Source organism: Rhinopithecus roxellana, chromosome 6 (assembly GCF_007565055.1).
Source record: "Rhinopithecus roxellana isolate Shanxi Qingling chromosome 6, ASM756505v1, whole genome shotgun sequence".
NCBI lineage: Eukaryota > Metazoa > Chordata > Mammalia > Primates > Cercopithecidae > Rhinopithecus > Rhinopithecus roxellana.
The window spans coordinates 30,580,001-30,602,831 of record NC_044554.1 but is presented as its reverse complement, the minus strand read 5'-3'; positions in this window follow the sequence as shown (position 1 = coordinate 30,602,831).

Here is a 22,831-nt window from a genome sequence, read left to right as displayed (position 1 = left end):
TGAATCAGGATCTAAACAACCCTGACACCTTGCATTTAGCTAATATGTCTTTTAAATGTCTTGTGATCCCCAGCTTCTCTCTCCTGTTTATTCTTACAATCTAGTTCTTGAAGAAACTGGGCTACTTGTCCTCATTCTAGATTTTGCTTACTAAATCCTTATGGTGTCGTTTAACATGTTCCTGAATAGTTTATAATTGCTGTAAACCAGATTAAATTCAGGTTAAAATTTTTGGAAAAAAAAACAAAAAACACTTCTTAAGAAGTGTTTAGGTAGGATTAATTAGTGGATTGTTTAAGCCATGCATCATGAAGCTCCCTATCAACTTTCACCTAATGGTTTTGGCAGTCACTGGTAGTCATTATTAGAGTGAATATAACATTGATAATGTTTTCACCAAAAGAAGAAGATCAACAACTAATCTCACTTAAGGAATATAGCTGTAAAAATCTTTACTAAAATATTAACAAACAAAACTCAAAGTACATTTTTAAATAACATACCAAAACAAAGAGGGGTTTATCCCAGGAAAACAAAGGTGGTTTAATGCTAGAAATTCCATTAATATAATCTACCATATTGGTAGAACCAAAAAGAAAACCTACACACTCATCTCCCTAGATGCAGAAAGGCTTTAGAATTCAACTATTTGTGTTAAAAACACTTATTTTCTTATGTTGATCAAATACATACCAAAGCCCCAATGCCATTATCTTAGTAAAGATACACTAAAAGTTGTTCCACTAAAGTTTAGAATAACACAAGGATGCCCACGGTCTCCACCACCCCTTAACACTGTGTTGGAAGTATTAGCCAATGCAATTAGAAATAGAAATCAATTAGAAGCATAAGAAATGGAAAAAAGAAGGTATTAATAAAACCATTTCTAGTAAATAATGCTGCTATATATAAGAAAACAAATTTTAAGGAAAAACTCACACAAATAATAAGAAATTTTAGTAAAATGACAGGTGATGGGAGTCTCTGATATTTTTAAGATTCTCCTGCTCTCAGGGTTCTCAAAGCTCAGTTGCTGTATCTCCGCTCCCTCTGATACACGTGTCATTAATACTTGAGCCTGTCACCGTTGGTGTGTTCCCATACAGTCATGTTTGGTGGTTTAGAGGGTTACCTTGTCATATTGCCACCTAGTTTTGTTGTAGGTGTTAATCTCTAGTTTTCCTATTGTCGTGGCTCTTTTTGTTTCTATGAGGAAATTTGGGTAGATTCAAACACCACGCCACCTTATGGTCCATATTAGGCCATTCTTGCATTGCTATAAAAAAAAAACCTGACATTGGGTATTTTATAAGAAGAGAGATTAAATTGGCTCATGCTTCTCCTGGCTATACAGGAAGCATAACGGCATCTGCTTCCAGGGAAGCCTCTGGAAGCTTCCAATCATGGCGGAAGATGAAGGGGGAGCAGGCATGTCACCTGGCAAAAGCAGGTGTGAGAGAGCAAAGGGGGAGGTGCCACATCCTTTTAAACACACAGATCTCATGAGAACTCCTCACTACTTCGAGGACAGTACTGCAAGGGATGGTGCTAAACCGTTCATGACAAATCTGTCCCCATGATCCCACCAGGCTCCACCTCCAACACTAGGGATTGCATTTCAGTGAGATTTGGGCAGGGACATCATCCTAAATTTTATCATCGATTCTTCTTTATGTCTCCCTGGTCACCTTTGACAGCCTATTACCTTTTAATCATATTTCCAATTTCTGTGTTATTCCTTCATACGTATTAAACATACTTATTTTATATTATATATCAGACTTTCCAATATTAAAAGGCTGTTCAGGTCTGATTCTGTTGCTTATTGTTTCTGCTGGAATGTGTGTGTTTTGTTTTTTGAGCCCATTTTCCCTAGAACTTTGCTGAACCTCTCTGAGACCCACTTGAGGATATTATTCCAGAATAGATTCATGTTGTCTTTTTTAGATGACTGGAAACATTACAAGTCAGAACTAATCTAAACTAAATTTTCAATTTGGGTTTATTTGCATCACACAGGCAGTGTGAATTCAAGCCTCACACCCACACATGAACTAGTTTATGGTAAATTCTCAATGTAGCCTTTTGTGTTTTAGCCCCTAAACACAGAACCAAGGTTAAAACAAACAAGTTTGCTCGTGGTCTACTTTTTTGGGTGCCTTTTCTTTTTTCTAGTTTACCTTTTCACAAAGAATTTGGGCATTAGAGATCCAGCCTTACTCTGAGGTTTCTAAACTGACTCCCAACTTGTATGAACCCAAAGTGTTGTTGTCCCTTATCCCTTATGCCCCTATGTAGCCTTTGAAATTGAAATTCTTATCAGCAGAGGTTGGCGGATGCTCTTAAGACATATACCATTAGGACAAAGGGTTAGAAGTCTTTATCTCACTTTTGTTTTTGACTGTTTAAAAAAAAAAAACTTCCTCTTCCTAATTTTATATCTTACTTTTTAGAAAGACACAGTATAGAAATTGCATATACTTTCTGTGTTCTGAACATTTGTGTCCCCCCAAATTCATATGTTCAAACCTAACACCCAATCTGATAGTATTAAGAGGTAGGGACTTTGGGAGGTGATTAGATCATCAGTACAGAACCCTCCTAAGTAGGATTAGGGCCCTCATAAAAGAGGCCCAGAGGAGCTTGTTGGCCCCTTTTGCCATGTGAGAGAACACAGCAAGAAGGCACCATCTATAAGGAAGCAGATCCTCCCCAGATGCTGTGGACACCTTGATCTTGGACTTCCCAGCCTCTAGAACTGTGAGAAGTAAATGTCTGTTGTTTACAAGTTACCCAACCTGTTTGAGTAACTGAGGATACACACAGACTGAGATAACACTTTCTCTGTCTAGCAATCCTGCAAGTATAACAAAGAAATTGGTGCTACTATGGTACATTATTGCCACTCTCTCCTTCCATGAGGTTATCATTGAAGGCCCCTGGCAAGAGATAAAGCATTCTCATTGTTCACCTTTTTCCCCAGACCACTCAAAGAGGGTGAAAGAGCTGTCATTAAGCCCTAAAGTGGGCTGTAAAGAGAGGCACCTGCAGTGTGCAGATGAAACAAGGAAGAGTCTAAGTAGGAAGAGAAAGAGATTCAGAGACCAGTGGGTGAGCATCATGCCTATGCCATGATAACCTCCAAATTCACCAAGAGCCTCATTTGGGGTGTTATCCTCAGGTCTTCTGGGGACAGACTCACCCTTCAGCAGCATCACACCCTCAACAGCAAGACTGGGCTGCTTATCAGCATCACGTCCACCAATGCGACCCTCCCCACATGCTAATCACTACATTCCTATCATCATCTCTAAAGACGTGGTCAAATGCTTTTCTTCTCTGCTCACAAACACATTCCACAAAGTGATGAATCATAGCCTAGACTGGAGATCTAGTCTACCCAACAGGTCAAATCACATCCTGAAAGCTACAAAGCAATTAAAGCTAAAGGGACTTTAAAGAAAGGGGTAGAGAAGGACCACTGGCCTCAGTTCACGGTACCATTTGAGCGCTCGGTCCTACCTTGGCCTTGGGGACACTATATAGCACTCATCTTCATGGTTCCCGTTCGAGCATCAGGAGTCTTATTCTTGTTCCAGCCAAGTCCATCCTCATAAATGTTGGTGTTTCCATAGAGTGGAGCCCTTATGGTCTCTTCCTTTCCTTTCCCTTTTCCTGCAACACAAGCTGACTCCATTGTTTTCTCTGCTAAAGCAGTTCCCAAAATTAATTGTAAATGAATGCATATGACTGTGTATAAATAAAACTTTATTTATAAAAACAGACAGTGAGCTAGGTTTAGTCAACCTCTGTTATAAAGGGATATTAAAATCAAATTGGCTTCAGTCAGCCAATTTGCCTGAGCCTCTGACTCATACAGCAAATTCTCTAATAGACATCTCATAAGCATCTCAACATTTTCTACAAAATGGGACTCATCATCCTTCTTTCTAAAACCTGCTCCTTTCCCTGAAATCTACACCTGGTCACCCTTCACCCAACAGAGCAGACAGCAGGCTTCACCTGCCCACTCCACATGCATTTAGCTCCAGGCTCTACCAGTTCTCTTTCACACGGGCTGTCGAAACTGCCCACTCTTCTCTATCTCATCCATTCATTTATTCAACAGTTTTATGGTGGTGAGTCACTAGTGGACCAACATTATTTTTGCTTTCTAAAAGCAGCACATACAGGATATAAAGATGGCCCACACTGAATCTCCTTTCCTGCCTTTCAAAGAAGCCACTCACTAAACAATTTAACTCTTTACTGCCTACCTACTTGATTTCATCACAAATGTAGAAATAAGGACATTTGGCATCATGGTGTGCCCATGCTGTTTGGAAAATGCCTTGTGTGTTCAGTCATCCAAGAGGCAAGCATGCCAGGCTTTGTTTCTACAACAAAGACATAGTCACCCTGTATGTGCGTATCACACACATAAAGCATTTAAGCATCATAATTTACAGCACACACTGCATAAAGTTTTAACCCCAAACAATGAGATAGTTCTGAAGGTTTGCAGGACAAGAGCAATTTGTGATTGTTACTTGTATTTTGGCTTAAATTGTAATGTGAGTCACTTTTATTTTGGTCTGATCAGTATTTCCTGCTTTATATAAATAATGTATATGTTTAAAAACTCTATATGTATGACACCTCTGTTTCTCATAATTTTTCAGCACACTTGATTTTAATATCCCTTTATAACAGAGGTTGACTAAACCCAGCCTACTGCCTGTTTCTATAAATAAAGTTTTATTTATACACATCCATATGCATTCATTTACATGTGGTCTATGGCTGCATTGGTGCTAAAATGGCTGAGTTGCATACTTACAACAGTGACTCACAAAGCCTAAAATATTAATCATCTGGTCTTTAATATAAAGAGTTTGCCAGCTTCTGTCTTATAGGATTATTATGGACTTCAGGCCAGCCTTAAGGCTGTAGTCATTGCTTTTCATAGTCAATTTGCTTCTCTTCTCATGCTGATAACTATGGTCCTCTCAACAATGTTCTCCAACAGTCACAAGATACAACAGTACCAGGTTGCCTCCTTGGATGGTTTGGCTATGTGTCCCCACCAAAATCTCATCTTGAATTATACTCCCACAATTCCCATGTGTTGTAGGGAGGGACCCTGTGGGAGATAATTGAATCATGGGGGCAGTTTCCCCCATACTGTTCTCGTGGTAGTGAATAAATATCTCAAAGATCTAATTTTTTTTTCTTTTTAAAATTTTACTTTAAGTTCTGGGATACATGTGCTGAACGTGCAGGTTTGTTACATAGCTATACATGTGCCATGGTGGTTTGCTGCATCATCATCTAGGTTTTAAGTCCTACATGCATTAGGTATTTTTCCTAATGCTCTCCCTCCCCTTTCCGCCTACCACCTGACAGGCCCCAGTGTGTGATGTTCCCCTCCCTGGGTCCATGTGTTCTCATTGCTCAACTCCCACTTGTGAGTGAGAACATGTGGTGTTTGGTTGTCTGTTTCTGTGTTAGTTTGCTGAGGATGATGGTTTCCAGTTTCATCCATGACCCTGCAAAGGACATGAACTCATTCTTTATTATGGTTGCATAGTATTCCATGTATATGTGCCACATTTTCTTTATCCAGTCTATCATTGATGGGCATTTGGGTTGGCTCCACGTCTTAGCTATTGTAAATAGTGCTGCAAGAAACATACGTGTGCTTGTGTCTTTAGAGTAGAATGATTTATATTCCTTTGGGTATATACCCAGTAATGGGATTGCTGGGTCAAATGGTATTTCTGGTTCTAGATCCTTGAGGAATTGCCACACTTTCTTCTAAAATGGTTGAATTAATTTATACTCCCACCAACAGTGTAAAAGCCTTCCTATGTCTCCACAATCTCGCCAGCATCTGTTGTTTCTAGACTTCTTAGTGATCGCCATTCTAACTGGCATGAGATGTCCTAGAGGATGAACAAGAGCAAGCTTGGGAGAAGCGGGTAGGCACCGGCAACAAAAAAAGAGGGGGGAAGGTTCTCCAGACACAGGAAACAGGGCTGAGTGCATACGCCCCCTGAAGCTAGTGAAAGCAACCAGTAGAGCCTGATTCTTTGTCTATTTTGTCCTCCTTAAAGACTTCAAAGTGACACAGAAGCCTCAGAACTACCAGTGACTCAAGGAGATTCAGCCATTCACTGAGTCAGCACATATTCACTCATGGCCCACCACGTGCCCAAGGTTATTCCAGGTGCTAGAAATGCAAAGGCAAACAACACAAAGTCCCAACCTGCTCTGCTTCTCTGAGGCGGGAGGGAAAAATGCCCCCAGAGGGAGACTCATTCACGAAGGATGAAAGCAGCCACCTGGCAGATGAGTGGAGCCCCGGTTAGTAGTTAAGTTGAGATTAACTCAAGGGACATGTCAGCGGTCATTGATCTGACTAGCAGAGACATTGGATTTACTTTGGGAAATATATTATGATTTAAAGGATGGCAAAAAGAATTTTACTTAGCAGGTAAGTATTCATTTTAGGACTGAATCGGTGAATTTGGGAGAGTTTGAGGCTTGATCAAAAAGAGGTGGTGAGAAATTAGCCATTCTAGTAAAAGTAGCCAACATACTTAATACTGGACATCCAGAAAGTGTAGTAAGGCATGCTGACAAGGGGAGGGGCTGGCTAGCCACATACAGGATGTGTTTATTTTTAGTAAAGGATCAGAACCATATGAGAGCTGCTCAAAACATACTAGGAATACAGCTAAAAATATGATCTCATATGCAGGAGCTGGTCAGAAATGCTTCAGGTAAGGAGAACAATGCCTTTTATTTACCTACAGAAGTGTTAAGAGCATAACCTTTATATTACCAGTGCCTGTCACAAAATAGGTTTAAAAACAAAATAGATGAAGGAAGGGAAGAAAATTATCTAGACACAGCAGGAAGGCATCACATCATAAAACACTGCTGTGGCAGCCTTAGGGATCCAGATGAAGGCAGGGATGTGGCTGAGGATGTAAAAGAACAATGAGGTGTTTCTGAGAGAGATCACAATGAGATGGGAAAAATAACGGAATTAGATGGGAAACAGAAGGAAATCAATTAAATAGTTAAGAATGAGCAAAGGGGCTGTGTACCATAGCTCACACCTGTAATCCCAGTACTTTGGAAGGCCAAGGTGGGAGGATGGCTTGAGCCCAGGAGTTCAAGACCAGCGTGGGCAAAAAAGCAAGAGTCTGTCTCTATAAAAAATACAAAAATTAGCTGGGCATGGTGGTGTGTGCCTGTAGTCCCAGGTACTTGGGAGGCAGAGGTGGTAGGATCACCTGAGCCTAGGTAGGTTGAGGCTGCAGTAAGCCATGATTGCACCACTGCACTCTAGCCTGGGTGACAGGGTGAGACCCTGTCTCAAATAAAAATAAAAATAAAATAATGAGCAGAGGGTTCTAAAAGTAAAAGTCAGGGTGAAAATGGCTATACTGTGCCAACAGAAGGGTCTAATGAAATTCATGCAAATAAAAACCAAAAAGAATGAGAAGAACAGGCCACTGTAGACCACGCTGAAGACCCGCAACAAGAAGAGAGGAGGAAGGAGGCCAGCAGAGAGCCAGAGGGGAGAGAAAAGGGGCCAAAGATGAAAAGAAGAAGGAAAGTGGTTATTCAGATTCTTGAAGCAATTATGAAAGTCACAAACACAGATAAAGCTCAGCTCGAGGAAAGATCGTGTGCCGCCTGGAGCATGAAAACACAGTCGTGAGCTTTAGCCCACAGGACTCTCAAAGAGAAAATGAGAGACAATCTGTTTGTTTCTCTTAGCTGCTTACAAAGAGAACTATACCCATGAAGACATTTCTTTAAAAGTTGTCTCACCAATTTACAAAAACAGAAGAGAAGCATACAGAAATGACAACGGTATTGAAGAACATATTTTAAAAGTTTGGAATCGTTTTTGGTTGAAAGGTCTATGATCACAATGCAAACTGGAAATGTGAAAAAGTGCATCTGTGAAGGTTTATGCTGCTCCCACCCTCTGCAGCAGTAGAGAAGGAGAGAGGAGGGAAAAACAGAAATATATGTGAAAGATGAAATGATTTCAGGCTTTGAAACTCTCCTGAGTACAAGAAAGGTGACAATGAATTTTGCTGTTTGTTGGACAAAGTTGATCATGCTAGAAATGACCAAACTCGAAGTCAAAATGAAGCCAAATCCAGACGGGCAAGGTTAAAAGTCCAAGATGAAATTGTCCCTTTTCTATAAACTATATCACAATACTACAACGTGCTATGATTACAAACACAGAGGGAGAACAAGTAAAACAGCATTTATGTTTCGGAAAAGGTAGGATAAAGGAAAATGTATTGTATTTCATCATCACACTAACAATTATCAGAATTACCTTCTCAGAAGTGGGACACTTTACAAGAGGAATATGGAAATTAACAAATTCCTATAGTAGAAGAGGATAAATTATGTGAGGGGTGATAAAAATCTTCCTCACTTTTTTTAATGAGGTCGACATAACTCTGATACCAAAACCTGACCGAGATTACATGAAAAAAAAAAACTGTAGACCAATATCCCTCATGAACATAGATGCAAAAATCCGTATATGAGTTGATCCAGCAATCCCACTTGGAGCAGTTTATCCTGATGAAGCCTCCTTAGAACTATACAAAGATTACAGACAGGGTTGTTCATCACAGCGTTATGCTTTTGTTGTTGTTTGATTAAACTTTTCTAAATTAAACTTTTAATTTTAAGATAATTATAGATTCATGTGTCATTGTAAAAACTGAGAAGAAATTCCCACGTATCCTTTACCCAGTTTCCCCCAACAATAACATCCTGCAAATTTTCAGTACAATGTCACAAACATAATGTTGACATTGATACAAAGTAATTTTGGATATGCAAATTGAAAAAGGACCTAGAAATTATGGAGAAATTTCCACTGAAGACTAATTTCTGTTCTGCATCAATGCTAAGTTAATAAGTATATCACTTTCAAAGGGAAGGAAAAATGTTTTCATCCACTCTGTTTATCCACTCTTTCATTGTATCAGCTCTGGAAAGTAATTTTTGTTTATTCAGCATTTGGACATGCTACATAAATGTGCTTCATGATACATCATCAGTTTCTTTTTCTGACAAAGAAAAACAAATGCATCATGAATGAAGGAAAGGTTTTGTCTTATCCCTCATTTTGAACCCCACCTAGGACCCTTCCCCTTGGGGTCTTCCCTCTCGAAAGCCAGTGAATTTGAGCATGGAAAAGCAGTGTTTTGTCATCTCTGCCCATTTCTTCTCCCGGCATGTTGCAAAGATGCATGCTGAGAAGCATACACAATCACGTTGATTACACAGTCATGTTTTTTAAAATTCCTTCCTTCAGTGCTAAAGGTCAGAGGCATATCACGAACTGCCAACTGTTTTCTGAGAATAGAGCAACTCTCTTTTTAAGCTGATTTTGACATTTGGGTTGCCACTTCGGTGAGCTTCTCTGGGCGCACACATAGCTGTTGTTCCATGAACACTGGCCCAATGCACGTTGTCTAGTCTGTATCACGGCACACAAAGTCACCAATAACACGACTTCAAAAACTTCTGTAGCGTGAATTTTCAATGATAAGAAGAACAAACCGCCATCAAGTGCTTCTCCTGTTCTCTTTTTCAAGAACTGACTCATACTTTATATGCAGCAAATTTATACTGCTACAAAGCAAAACTATTGATGTGCTCTTCCGTATTTTATGCCATATAAATGATGTGACATCCTACGGAGTCCTATGATTTAGGAATTTAGCCAGTAGCTTGTTCTGTTTTTCTCTCTGAGTTCAGAACTATGTGGCACTCACTTTTGCAGCTGGTTTTATAAGTTCTCCCACAACTGTGTAACTAATAGTATTCTTGCTGTGGAAAGTATAACCGGGTAAACTCTGAATGAACTTTGAGGAGTTTTGGTCTCATCTCCACTTTTAGTAATGAAATTTGTTTATTTCATGCTGGAAGACTTATTTTGTCTTTGAAGGGGGCATGAAAAGAAAAACTTGGTTTATTAAGGTGGTCGCTGTATATTGTTAGAAAATGATGTGAACAAATTAACTGTTTCATGTTACTAACTTGAAAACTTTGGCTGGGTGCAGTGGCTCAAGCCTGTAACCCCAGCACTTTGGGAGGCTGGGGAGGGTGGATCACTTGAGGTCAGGAGTTAAGACCAGCCTGACCAACATGGTGAAATCACATCTTTACTAAAAATACAAAAATTAGCTGGATGTGGTGGGGCACACCTGTAGTCCTAGTTACTGGGGAAGCCAAGGCAGGAAGAATCGCTTGAACCCGAAAGGTGGAGGTTGCAGTGAACCAAGATGGTGTCACTGCACTCCAGCCTGGGCAACAGAAGCTCTGTTTCAAAAAAAAAGCCAGGTGTGGTGGCACATGCCTGTAATCTCAGCTACTTAGGACGCTGAGGCAGGAGAATCGCTTGAACCCAGGAGGCGGAGGTTGCACTGAGCCAAGATCGTGCCACTGCACTCCAGCCTGGGCTACAGAGCCAGACTTCATCTCAAAAAGGAAAAAAGTTTTGGAAGAAAATAAACTGAGAGCAGGTTGCAAATGGGCCAGTAAAACAAAGGGGTTTTTTTGGTATTTTTTTTTACTGCATTTCCCATCTGTAATTCTCTTGTTAGGCTGATTTTGATCATCATTCCCCTCCCAGATATGGTTTCTCCAGTTCATACAGATCTGCATTCTGCAGTTGCACATTCACTTCAGATATTTACATTTTGTAAACCAAAAATACAATTCTAAGCCCCTCATCTGACTGAATGGACTCCTCCTCTTAGCCAAGGGGATTTCAAAGTAAACCTGAAAACTAATTCAGGCCATGATGGGAAGGAGAGGTAGGGCATGCCTCATGATACCTTCCTCCCTTTGGAGTTCAGGCACAATTGACCAGCATTAACATCAAAACAGAAATCTTAAGACTGACAAAACAGACCCTCTGTAGCTGTAAAATACCAAATTCCAACCTGATTCCAGTATAGCATCACAAGACAGATAGCAGGTCCTAAAAGAAATCAAGATACTTTACCCCAAAATACATTTCTCTGACATATTTTGAAGTGGCCCTGCAAAGCTGTCTCTTGTGGGGGAAATTTACGTTCTGTACAGAATCTTGATCCCTCTCTAGTCTTTTTCTGATCCTGAGGAGATTAGCTGAGAGTCCAGAAACTTTTTAAGGTCTGCATAGGAAACATTTGCCATCTATTGCCACTAAAGGTATCCATCTATGATACTTCATCTACATAATAAGAACCTTGGTCTCTACAACCCCTTATCTTAACACAGACACTTGTTTTTGTTGACTCCAGGCATTTAGATAGTAATTTAACTCTGTCAATCAATTGCCAATCAGGAAATCTTTGAACCACCCATGACCTGGAAGTCCCTATGTCTAGATGTCCCATCTCTCCAAGTCAAACCAATGTAAACTTTACATGTATTTGATGTGGGCAGGCAGGTGAGCTCAGAAATTGGGGCTTAGCCCAGCAGGGTTCTTGGCTTCTCCCAGGAAAGAATTCAAGGGGAAGATGGTAGTGTTAGGCAGCAATCTTTCATTGAACCAGAGCCGCTCTTTGTGGATGAGGTCTAACTCCTAGGCAGTGGGCTCAGAGTCAGCAGAGTATGGGCTGTTGGCAGCTGAATTTATACCCACTTTTAATTACATGCAAATTAAGGGGTGGATTATTCAGAAATCTCTAGAAAATGGGCGGTAACTTTTGGGTTATTACCCTGGCATTTGTAAACAGTCATGATGTTAGTGGGAGTGTCTTATGCTAATGAGTAGCAAGGGCAATGAGTGGTTGCCTTCAGTGCCGCCTGCTGGTTCCTGCTTCACTTCAGTTGGGCGCCACCTGCTGGTTGTTGCCAGTTCCTTTACTTCATCCTGTCAGACCTGCTGGTCTCCTACCTCATATTGATTCATGTCGGACTGTGACTACTCTGTCCCCTTAAAGTGTATAAAATCAAACTGTAACCCAAACACCTTGGGCATATGTTCTCAGGACCTCCTGGGGCTGTGTCATGGGTCATGGTCCTCACATTTGGCTCGGAATAAATTTCTTCAAATATTTTACAAAGTTTGGCTTTTTTCATCAACAATTTTTATTTTAATCCCTTTTGAATCATCGATCCATTCTTGCGCATGGAGGATACGACATGACAGCAATTTTGAAAAATTCAACTTTAACAAACAATGATGTGTAAACTATGCAGAAAGATATGAGAGGCAAACTGCCTCCTGTTAAGTAATGCTAACCGACATGAGCTGACCAACAGGTTCCTTGCGCTGCGTGGTCAGCCCCTCCATCCAGCTTCTCTGGAAATAGACAAGATCGTTGTGAGAATGAGCAATATTCCTTGGAAGGGACCTGCCTGGTACACAGTGAATTATCCAAAAGAATGGCTGTAATTGTAGCGAAAACAGTGCTCAGAAACTGAAATGAAAAACCAAGATGTTCTTTATGAACTCATTCAAGAACAAGGAGAAGTAAGAGAGTAGACGAAGCAGACAGAAGCATCCAGAACCTGACCCAGCGGCTGCAGGAGAGCAACACACTTCATCACGCGTAAGACAAGAACACGAGCAGTGGTTTGGAGTCTGAAGGACACGGGCTGAGTTCTCAGACGCTGCTGAGCAGAACATCTGTGCTTTCTTCAAGTGAGGACTGCAACAAAGCAAGAAATGCTCACAGATTCTAAAGAGGCAAAAGGACCCATATGGGAATTCAACTCGAGTGGGGCAAACTCACGTCATGCAAGCAGACTATTCTTGGAAATTTCTGGGAAAATTAAAAATTCTAGGGTCAGGACTGGGTAAGGCACTACATACTCAAAATTTAAGGAAGTGCCACAAATCTCAGTAATTGAGATAAATAATAGTTTAATGCAGAAAAAAAAAACCCTGCTATGAACAAAATATCATGATTTTAAATACAGAACCAGTACTAGTTTTTTCCTTTGCTTCAGGCTCCAATCACTCAGCAGGCACTGATTCTAAGTATCCGCCATTTTCTCTCCCCTAGTTGCCTTTCTCAATCTCTCTACCCCAGCCCAGCTGGCTCTTGCTAATCCTACACATGAGACAATGACGGTCATCTTTGTGCTTAACCCCAGTGCATGGGCACACAGATTTCATCACTTGTTATTAAAAATGCAGTTTCTTTTTCCTCCCATTAATCCATGAAGTCAAAATCTCTCTGAGGGTGAGGGTCTCCCCAGATGAGCCCTACAGATGTTGGAATTTGAGAGTCACAGTCCTAGGGCACTCTGTGTCCCTAGCTTTCTTAATATGAGTTCTGAAAAATTCTTTTTCCCTTAGTCAACTGAGAAATAAAACTTTTCAAAAGGAATATCAACTACAAGACTGAAAGAGGCTAGGCATGGTGGCTCACGCCTGTAATCCCAACACTTTAAGCCATCAAGACAGGTGGATCACCTGAGGTCAGGGGTTTGAGACCAGCCTGGCCAACATGGTGAGACTCCATCTCTACTAAAAATACAACAATCAGCTGGGCATAGTGGTGCACACCTGTAATCCCAGCTACTCGGGAGGCCAAGGCATGAGAATAACTTGAACCCAGGAGACGGAGGTTGCAGTGAACTGAGACCCTGCCACTGCACTCCAGCCTGGGCGACAGAGCGAGACTCCGTCTCAAGAAAAAAAAAAAGGAAAAGACAAAAAAAGACTAAATGGGAAAAGCAAAACTTTTCAATGACTATGTGAAAGCATAGAAACAGATGATTTTGCAAAGCACATACTTCTCCACAGGAAATTCATCTTTAGTCAAAGATGGAAGTATGTCCAGATGGTTTTGTTTCCTCGTACTTTTCTCCCTCAGTCCAATCTCTAATACAGAAGCATCTTCAGAGATATTCTACAAAAACAATGTTCCATGGTCAGATAAGTTTGGGAAACACGCATACTCTAACTCCTTCTAGAAGTTTAAATTTTACATCAGATAAAAATCCAGCAATAAAGAAATTGCTTCTCTTGGCTTAACCCAGACCTTTCAAAGTTTATTCCAACACAAAATCATTTTTTTAATCAATCCAATTTTTATTTCAAAAAATTTACATAACCACTTTGAAAGGAAGAAACTAATCCAAGTAACTTTTCTTTAAAGTTTCTTTATGCTACTTTATTTCTAATTACTTGGCATTTTTATATCAATTGTTTACATTTTTATATTAACAGATGCATAGTTTTTTTAAATTGTGGTAAAAATTTATGTTAACCACTTTCAAGCATACCATTCAGCAGTGTTAAGAATTTTCACCCTGTTAGGCTGGGCACAGTGGCTCACGCCTGTAATCCCAGCACTTTGGGAGGCCGAGGCGGGTGGATCACGAGGTCAGGAGATTGAGACCATCCTGGCTAACATGGTGAAACCCTATCTCTACTACAAAATACAAAAAATTAGCCGGGTGTGGTGGCGGGTGCCTGTAGTCCCAGCCACTCGGGAGGCTGAGGCAGGAGAATGGTGTGAAGCCAGGATGCAGAGCTTGCAGTGAGCCAAGATCACGCCACTGCACTCCAGCCTGGGTGACAGAGCAAGATTTGGTCTCAAAAAAAAAAAAAAGAATTTTTTTTTTTTTTTTTTTTTTTTGGCCTATAACATTTATTTTCCTCTACCAGCTTTGGAAGATGTGGCTCAGAGGGTCAACTGCCAAGCTGGCCTGGATGACAATGAATTTCATCCATCAGTACCTAGTCTGGCTAGAGATATGTAACCACTGATGCCATTTGCCAAACACTCTACCTTTCACCATGCATTGCCTGGACTGGCTTAAGCTCTTTGTTTCATTTTCAGATGCCTATTTCACCCTCTTGGTGGACTTGTCACTGGAGTCCTCTTTTCAGTTAGAAGGAAGCTTCAGGTCCTCAGCTAATTTCCTTAGGCAAGAAAACCAAACAATTTCCAAGCCCTTCCCAGCGTGGGTTCCACAACCCCAACTCTCACAGGTGTTTGCCTTTCAGTAAGGCAACTGCCTGCCACCCAATTGCCTTTCTGAAAGATGCCACCTGGTTATGGATCTGCAACTGTGGGCACGCTTCCCATGTCACTGTGTCTTCATCAACCTGGATGCAACCTACTCTGGCAATACTTGTCCCCACCTCTTTCCTATCACTAGGGAAAATGTTAATACCTACAAATAAAAAGTCCTTATACCGAGTAATGCCCCCTACCACAAGTGAATGTAACTTTAGGCCTTCATCCTTCAATATCGAAATGGACATGGAGAATAGGAGTCTCACTGAAAATTCTGGCAATAATATTAGGTTGGTACAAAAGTAATTGCGGTTACTTTTAATTACTTTTTTTTTTTTTTTTTTTTTTTTTTTTTTTTTTTTTTGAGATGGAATCTCACTCTGCCTCCCAGGCTGGAGTGCAATGGCACCATCTCAGCTCACTGCAACCTTTGCCTCCCGGACTCAAATGATTCTCCTGCCTCAGCCTCCTGAGTTGCTGGGATTATAGGCACGTGCCACCATGCCTGGCTAATTTTTGTATTTTTAGTAGAGATGGGGTTTCACCATGTTGGTCAGGCTGGTCTCGAACTCCTGGCCTCATGATCTGCCTGCCTTGGCCTCCCAAAGTGCTGGGATTATAGGCATAAGCCACCGTGCCCGGTCACTTTTAATTACTTTTAATGACGAAAACCACAATTAGTTTTGCACCAACCTAATAGCATCCATTGTGATCCAAAGCCATGGCCGCAAGCCCTAAATGATGGGGAAGAGCTGCTAGTTTGCACATAAGAGAAGCCATGAGGTAGGGAGGACATTTACATCTGTGGATAGATCAGATACAGCATGACTGTCCCCTTTAAATGTGCAAAGAGATGGTGGGTAAGATACGCTGCTGAGTATGCAGGAGCTGTCATTCTGAGGAGGAGGTGACCAGCATCTATCTCTAATCTGAATGACAGGCAAGGATTTAAAGGAACAGGGGCCATGAGACAAGGCTCTCTACGTGATGCCTTATTGCCTGCAGACCTTCTGGGGTTTAGTCATTGTAAAACTGTAACGAGAAAGGGGTAGTAATGTGTAAGCTGGGCCCAGAGGCATCATACAGGATGGGACTGTGGCAATAACTGAAGTGGGGGAGTGTTTTAAAGATATTTAAAGTTTTTATTATATACAGTCATCTCTCCTGATTGGTTCTGGGACGTCACCTACATACCCAAATCCACGAATGCTCAAATCCCCCAGTCAGACTTCCATATCCACGAGTTCCAAATCCCACAGACTCAGACAACCTCAGATTTAAAAAACGGCCTGCTTGCTAGGCACAGTTACTCACAGCTGTAATCCCAGCACCTTGGGAGGCCAAAGCAGGTGCATCGTTTGAGCTCAGGAGTTCGAGACCAGCCTGGCCAACATGATGAAACCCCATCTCTACTAAAAAAAGAAATACAAAAAACTAGCCAGGTGTGGTGGCTCATGCCTGTAATCCCAGCTACTCGGAAGGCTGAGGCATGAGAATCACTTTAACCTGGAATGTGGAGGTTGCAGTGAGCCAAGAACGCACCACTGCACTCTGCCCTGGGCAACAGATTGAGACTCTGTCTCAAAAAAATAAAAATAAAAAATAACTGCCAGTGTGGAACCTCAGGATACAGAGGGCCAGCTGTATGTGTTTATGATTTAATAATTTAAAAAATCATCCACCCATCATCCATTATCCTATCACCCAGAGGTAACCATTAGTATTTCCTTCCAGTCTTTTATTCTTGACGCACATTCACACATATATGTATATACATTACACATGTGTATGTAGACTGCAAAGTTGGGATCATATGGTATGCTTAAATATGTACCCCGCTTTATTCATTTCAATAATATATAATGAATATTTTTCAGATCCTTCAATGTTCTTTTAAAATATTATTTTAAATGGTTGCAAAATAGCTGGGCGAGGTGGCGGGTGCCTGTAGTCCCAGCTACTCTGGAGGCTGAGGCAGGAGAATGGCGTAAACCCGGGAGTTGGAGCTTGCAGTGAGCCGAGATCGCGCCACTGCACTCCAGCCTGGGCGACAGAGCGAGACTCTGTCTCAAAAACAAAAACAAAAACAAAAAACAAACAAACAAAAAATACTCCTTATGAATACGTCTATATTATTGTTTTTAGTCATTTTTACAAATAATTATAGGATGAATGTTTTGTGTGAACATCACTATGTCCATGAGAAAAATTACTAGGAATAAAGTTACTGGGTTAGGCGAGGCATGGTGGCTGTATCCCAGCACTTTGAGAGGTCGAGGCAGCAGGATTACTTCAGGCCAGGCATTCAAGACCAGCCTGGGCAACATAGCAAGACCCTATCTCTACAAAAAAATTTAAAAATTAGCTGGGCATGGTGGTGCGTATCTGTAGTCTCAGCTACTCAGGAGGCTGAGGAGGGAGGATTGCTTGAGCCTGGGAGGTCAAGACTGCAGTGAGCCATGATGATGGCACTGTACTCCAGCCTGGGCAACAGAGGAAGACCACAGCTCTAAAAAAAAGAAGAAGAAGAAGAAAGAGGAGGAGGAGGAGGAGGAGGAGGAGGAGGAGGAGGAGGAGGAGGAGAGAAAAGGAAAGAAAAAAGATACTAGGTCAAAGGATCACAAGATTAAACGTTGTTAAGATTTGGGCACCTGTCACCCAGCTGCCTTACTGAAAGGCAGCACCAGGTTATGTGTCTGCAACTGTGGGGCAATGCTTCCATGTCACTGCATCCTCATCAACCTGGATGCTTCTTTTTTTTTTTTTTTTTTTTATAATTTGACAATTTTCTAGGAAAGAATAGTATCTCATTGTTTTAGTTTGATTTAAATTTCTTTTTATTCCTAATGAGGTGGGGCATGTTTTCATAATATTATTGACCACTGTATTTCCTTCATTTGTAACTTACTCATTCAAGTGTTAATCCATTCTCCTATTAGAGATTTTACCTATTATTGATTTCATATAAGTTTATGATGAGGACTGAATTCCTGTGTCATTTATGTTCCAAATGTTTTAGCCAGTTCTTCATTTACCTCTGATACTGCTGATGGTGCTCCAAACTTGTTGGAATTTATACATTAAATATATCCAGGTTTTATGTATATCAATTATACCTTAATAAAGGTGTTTTTAAAAATATATATATTTCTATGATACTTTCTGACACAAAAGTTTTTCATTTTAATATAATCAAATTCACTGGTCTTCCTCCTTATGCGGAAAAACATATATGCTTAGAACAGTCTTCTAGACTAACATATACGCTAGTCCAGATCTGATAAGATCTCGTAAATATTTACACATATTTTTCTCTGGTTCTTCAAGGTTTCATCATTACATTTACTTTGATTTACCATCATTTACATTAATTAAACAATATAAAATTTATTTTGGTGTAGGATATAAGGTAGAGATCCAACTCAATTGTTTTTGTGAATACTTAACAAATTTTCCTACTATCATTGTTACATTCTTCACATTGATCTTGCATGCTTCTGAAGATTATTTCCAATTATTTCATATTTTTGCTGCTATTACAAGTAGGATTTTTTAATTATGTTATCTAATTGGCTGTCTGTTTTTAGAATGTGAGAAGATATACTTTGTAGACATATGTTTTGTAACAAGCAACTTTGCTAAACTTTCTAATTTTGCATTGTCTATCAGTTCATTGTATTGGATTTTTCTAGCTATAAAATGTTATCAGTTATAAATAATAATGTTGTTTCCTCCTTTCTAATAATTAAGAAATTTCTTATTCTTACGTTATGCATTCACTAAAACGCTACTAAAGTGCTAAATAAGTTATAAAAGATTACTTCACATCTTATTTTAATACAAAGTATGATACGGTTTGGCTCTGTGTCCCCACCCAAATCTCATCTTGAATTGTTACCCCCATGTGTCAAGGGGAGGGACCTGGTGGGAGGTTACTGAATCATGGGGGCTCTTCCCCCATGTTTTTCTTCTGACAATGAGTGAGTTTTCACAAGATCTGATGGTTTTATAAGTATTTGGCAGTTCCTCCTTTGCTGCTGCCTTATGAAGAAGGTATATTTGCTTCTCCTTCACCTTCCACCATAATTGTAAGTTTCCTGAGGACTCCCTAGCCATGTGGAATTGTGAGTCAACTAAACCTCTTTCCTTTATAAATTACCCAGTCTCAGGTAGTATCTTTACAGCAGTGTGAAAACGGAATAGTAGAAAGTATGATAGCATTTATTATTCACTTAACAAATATTTCTTGAGTGCCTACTATGTGTTAAGGTCTGTCCTAGGTGCCAGGGATACAATAGTGGACAAAACGGTAAAAAAAAAAAATACACCTTTCATAAGCTTACAATTGTAATGGTGCTGATTCCTATCTTAAGACAGATCATTCTTTATATAAATAACTTCTTGAACAGTCAGGATTGTCAATAGATTAATGAGTTGTCTCAGGTGGCAGGGTTTTCTGATATTGGTATTCAGCCATAGATTAGACACCTATGCAGGAATGTCCTACAAACTATTCACAGCATTGAATGGATAGTTGTGCTAGATTAGTTCATTTAATAAACATTTATTGAGTATCTATCATCTGCTAGCTGCAACACATGGAGCTAAACAAAATATCCTCTGCCTCAGAGTCTAGCGGGGACATAGCCATGTGAACAAATATTTATAATAAAGTAAAATACAGCATAAGAGAAGTGTAAATCGGGTTATTTACAAACATAGAAGAAGAAATGAGTACTTAACTCTGCTTGCACAAGGGAATGAAGGTGTCATCTGAAGCTGGGGAACAGCATGTGCAAACTCAGAGTGACAAGAGAACATGTTCATGGTTGACTACAGATGGTTCAATATGATGCAAATATGGAACTTTGGAGCTCCCTTGCAATCATGAGATTTTATTTTTCACAATTAAGCTATACAAATGTTCATAGGGTGTTACACTTCCAATTTCTTATTAAGCCTCTCTTCTCAGAGTCTTTACTCTGCTAATATGCATTGTGAAACTCTAGTTATAAGATATTTACTAATAGTCAATAAGCTACTTATCTTTAAAAAGAGTTAAGGATTTCAGGCAGCTAACAAAATAGTAAAAATATAAAAAGGTAATTAAAGTAAAAATTTTAAATCAAAACCTCATTAAAGGAGGCCAACACAAATTGGTTTTAGGACATTTTGTGTTGCTATAACAGAATACCTGAGACTGGGTAATTTAGAAACAAGAGAAGTTTACTTGGCTCACAATTCTGGAGGCTGGAAGTACAAGAGCATAGCAACTGCGTCTGGTGAGGGCCTTTGTGCTGCATCATCTCATGGCAGAATGCAAAAGAGCAAGAGAATACACACAAGAGAAAGGAAGGGGCTGAATTCATGCCTTTTATCAGGAACCTATTCCAGCAATAACTAACCTTCTCCCTCAGTAATACTTGATAACAGCATTAATCCATTCATGAGGGCAGAGCTTTCATGACCTGCTCATGTCTTAAGGGTCCTAACAGTCAACACTGTCGCAATGGTGACTAAGTTTCCAACACATGAACTTGCGGGACGCATTCAAACCACAGTATAAATATATCAATCTATTGGATGTGTAGTTCCCCAAAGTGTATTCTAGAGAGGTAGAATAGTGATAGTTGCCAGGAGCTGCGAGGCGGGAGAAATAGGGAGTTACTGTTTAATGAGAAGTTTGGGAAGATGAAAAATGTTCTGGAGATGGATGGTGGTATAGTTGTACAACAAAGTTAATGTTCCTAATCTCATTGAACTGTATATTTAAAATGATTAAAATGGTACATTTGTGTTATGTATATTTTACCACAGTAAAGTATCAAATGGAAATCTAGTTCCAAATAGATGTTACCTATTTTTAAAAGGCTCATATCCTTAAATAGAGAAGAGGGAAAACTGAGTTAGAATAGCATAGGTTTCTGGCTGGACGCAGTGCCCCACACCTGTAATCCCAGCACCTTGGGAGGCCGAGGCAGGTGGAACACCAGAGGTCAGAAGTTTGTGACCAGCCTGGCCAACATGGTAAAACTTCGTCTCTACTAAAAATACAAAAATTAGCCGGGCATGGTGGTATGCGCCTGTAGTCTCAGCTACTCGGGAGGCTGAGGCAGAAGAATCGCTTGAATCTGGGAAGCAGAGGTTGCAGTGAGCCGAGATCATGCCACTGCACTCCAGCCTGGGCAATAGAGTGAGATTCCATCAAAAACTAAAAATAACATTAAATTAAAAGTAACATAGGTATCTTTTCTTCAGACTCTCTGAGCCTTTAGTAGACTAATACGTCCATGAATCTCCAAGAGAAATGTTGTACACCAGATTTCCCAATTGTATTCAAGCACAGAGTACCTTGCAGAGCTCTGTTTCATGGAACTCACACAAGGCAGTGGTGATATAGGAAACAGAGCATCTACACGATTTATTGTTAAATTTACTGTCATTTTTTACACAGCTAAAACAAACAAAAAAAGAAATGCAACAAGAAATGGAAACAATTTTCTTTTTTCTTGTGCCAAATTCTTTTAAAAACTGAGTGTGTGAATCCTTCTATAGAGAAACAAAGCCCCCAAAAAAGTATCATCAAGAGTTTTGCAGAAGATGTAGAAATGTTCTTCATGTAGCTCTTTCTAATATTGACCCTCAATAAATGTGAAGCTAAAATATGAACATGTAACTAAGTAACGGTGTCTAAATTGAGGTGGTAGAATGTAGACTACAGAAGAACTTTGTGGAAGTAGTTATAAATTACAGAATGGTGGTTATAGAAATGAACCTTAATTTCCTGTCAGTAGAACATAAGGTCATAATATTAATAAACTGACCTCTCTCATGGCCTTCCCAGGAAACCACAGTCTTCACATTTTGATGTTTTATGTCATGCTGTACTTTTCTTCATACTTTTCAGTTTTCATTTGTTTGCAACATAGGACAATGCTGTAATTTTTGGTTACAATTTCTTCCAATACTGAGGGGATAACAGTCTAGTATTTACGCTGATTTTAAATATCTTTCAGTCTCACACACATCCAGAGGCAATTTTTAATTGCTGCTTTTGACAAACTATCGCCACTTTGACTTCCCTAAAGTCTCTGACAAATAGCCTGGAAACTCCCACTCAAAAACAATCGTTCTTGTTTGTGAGCCTTTCCGAGAGACCAGGCTGGCCAATTGTGTCATAATGTATTGCTGTAATGAAGCATTTTGAAGGAAAAGAGACTTGTTTACTTCCCAGCCAATGTGCCCTGCTAGGTTTCACACCCAGAGCTGAAGACGGAAACTGAACAGGGAAGCTGGAGCGCAGCAGAGGAGCCTGCCAGATACAGAAACTGTACATCTCTGCCAGAGCCTGGGGGCAGTGTTGTTCTTGCCCATACTTGCTCTGTGACATCAACTGTATGGACTCAGATGGGGATGGAACCAGCTCTGACATTTGCTGTTTTAAAAGGCAACCATGTTGCAAGTTCTCTCTCTGTGTTTCCAGTCCTGGTTAACAGCATAGCCATCTATCTGGTCAACCACGCTGGAAAAGGCAGGGACAACCTTGATTTTTGCCTCTCCTTCGCCTTACATATTCAGTCCATCACACAGTCTTTCAATCCCATCTCGGAAAATTGTTGAGACAAAAATCCGTCCCTTTCCACCCTCATGATCACTATCAATACTTTGTGCCATCATTTTTCTTGGACTAGTTTTCTTGACTTTAGTTAGATCCTTTTACCTAGCTTGAGTCTAACTCTCTTTAACTTAGCTTTTAACCTGCTGCCTGGGTTTTCTAAATCACAGATTATCCAGTGATCCCA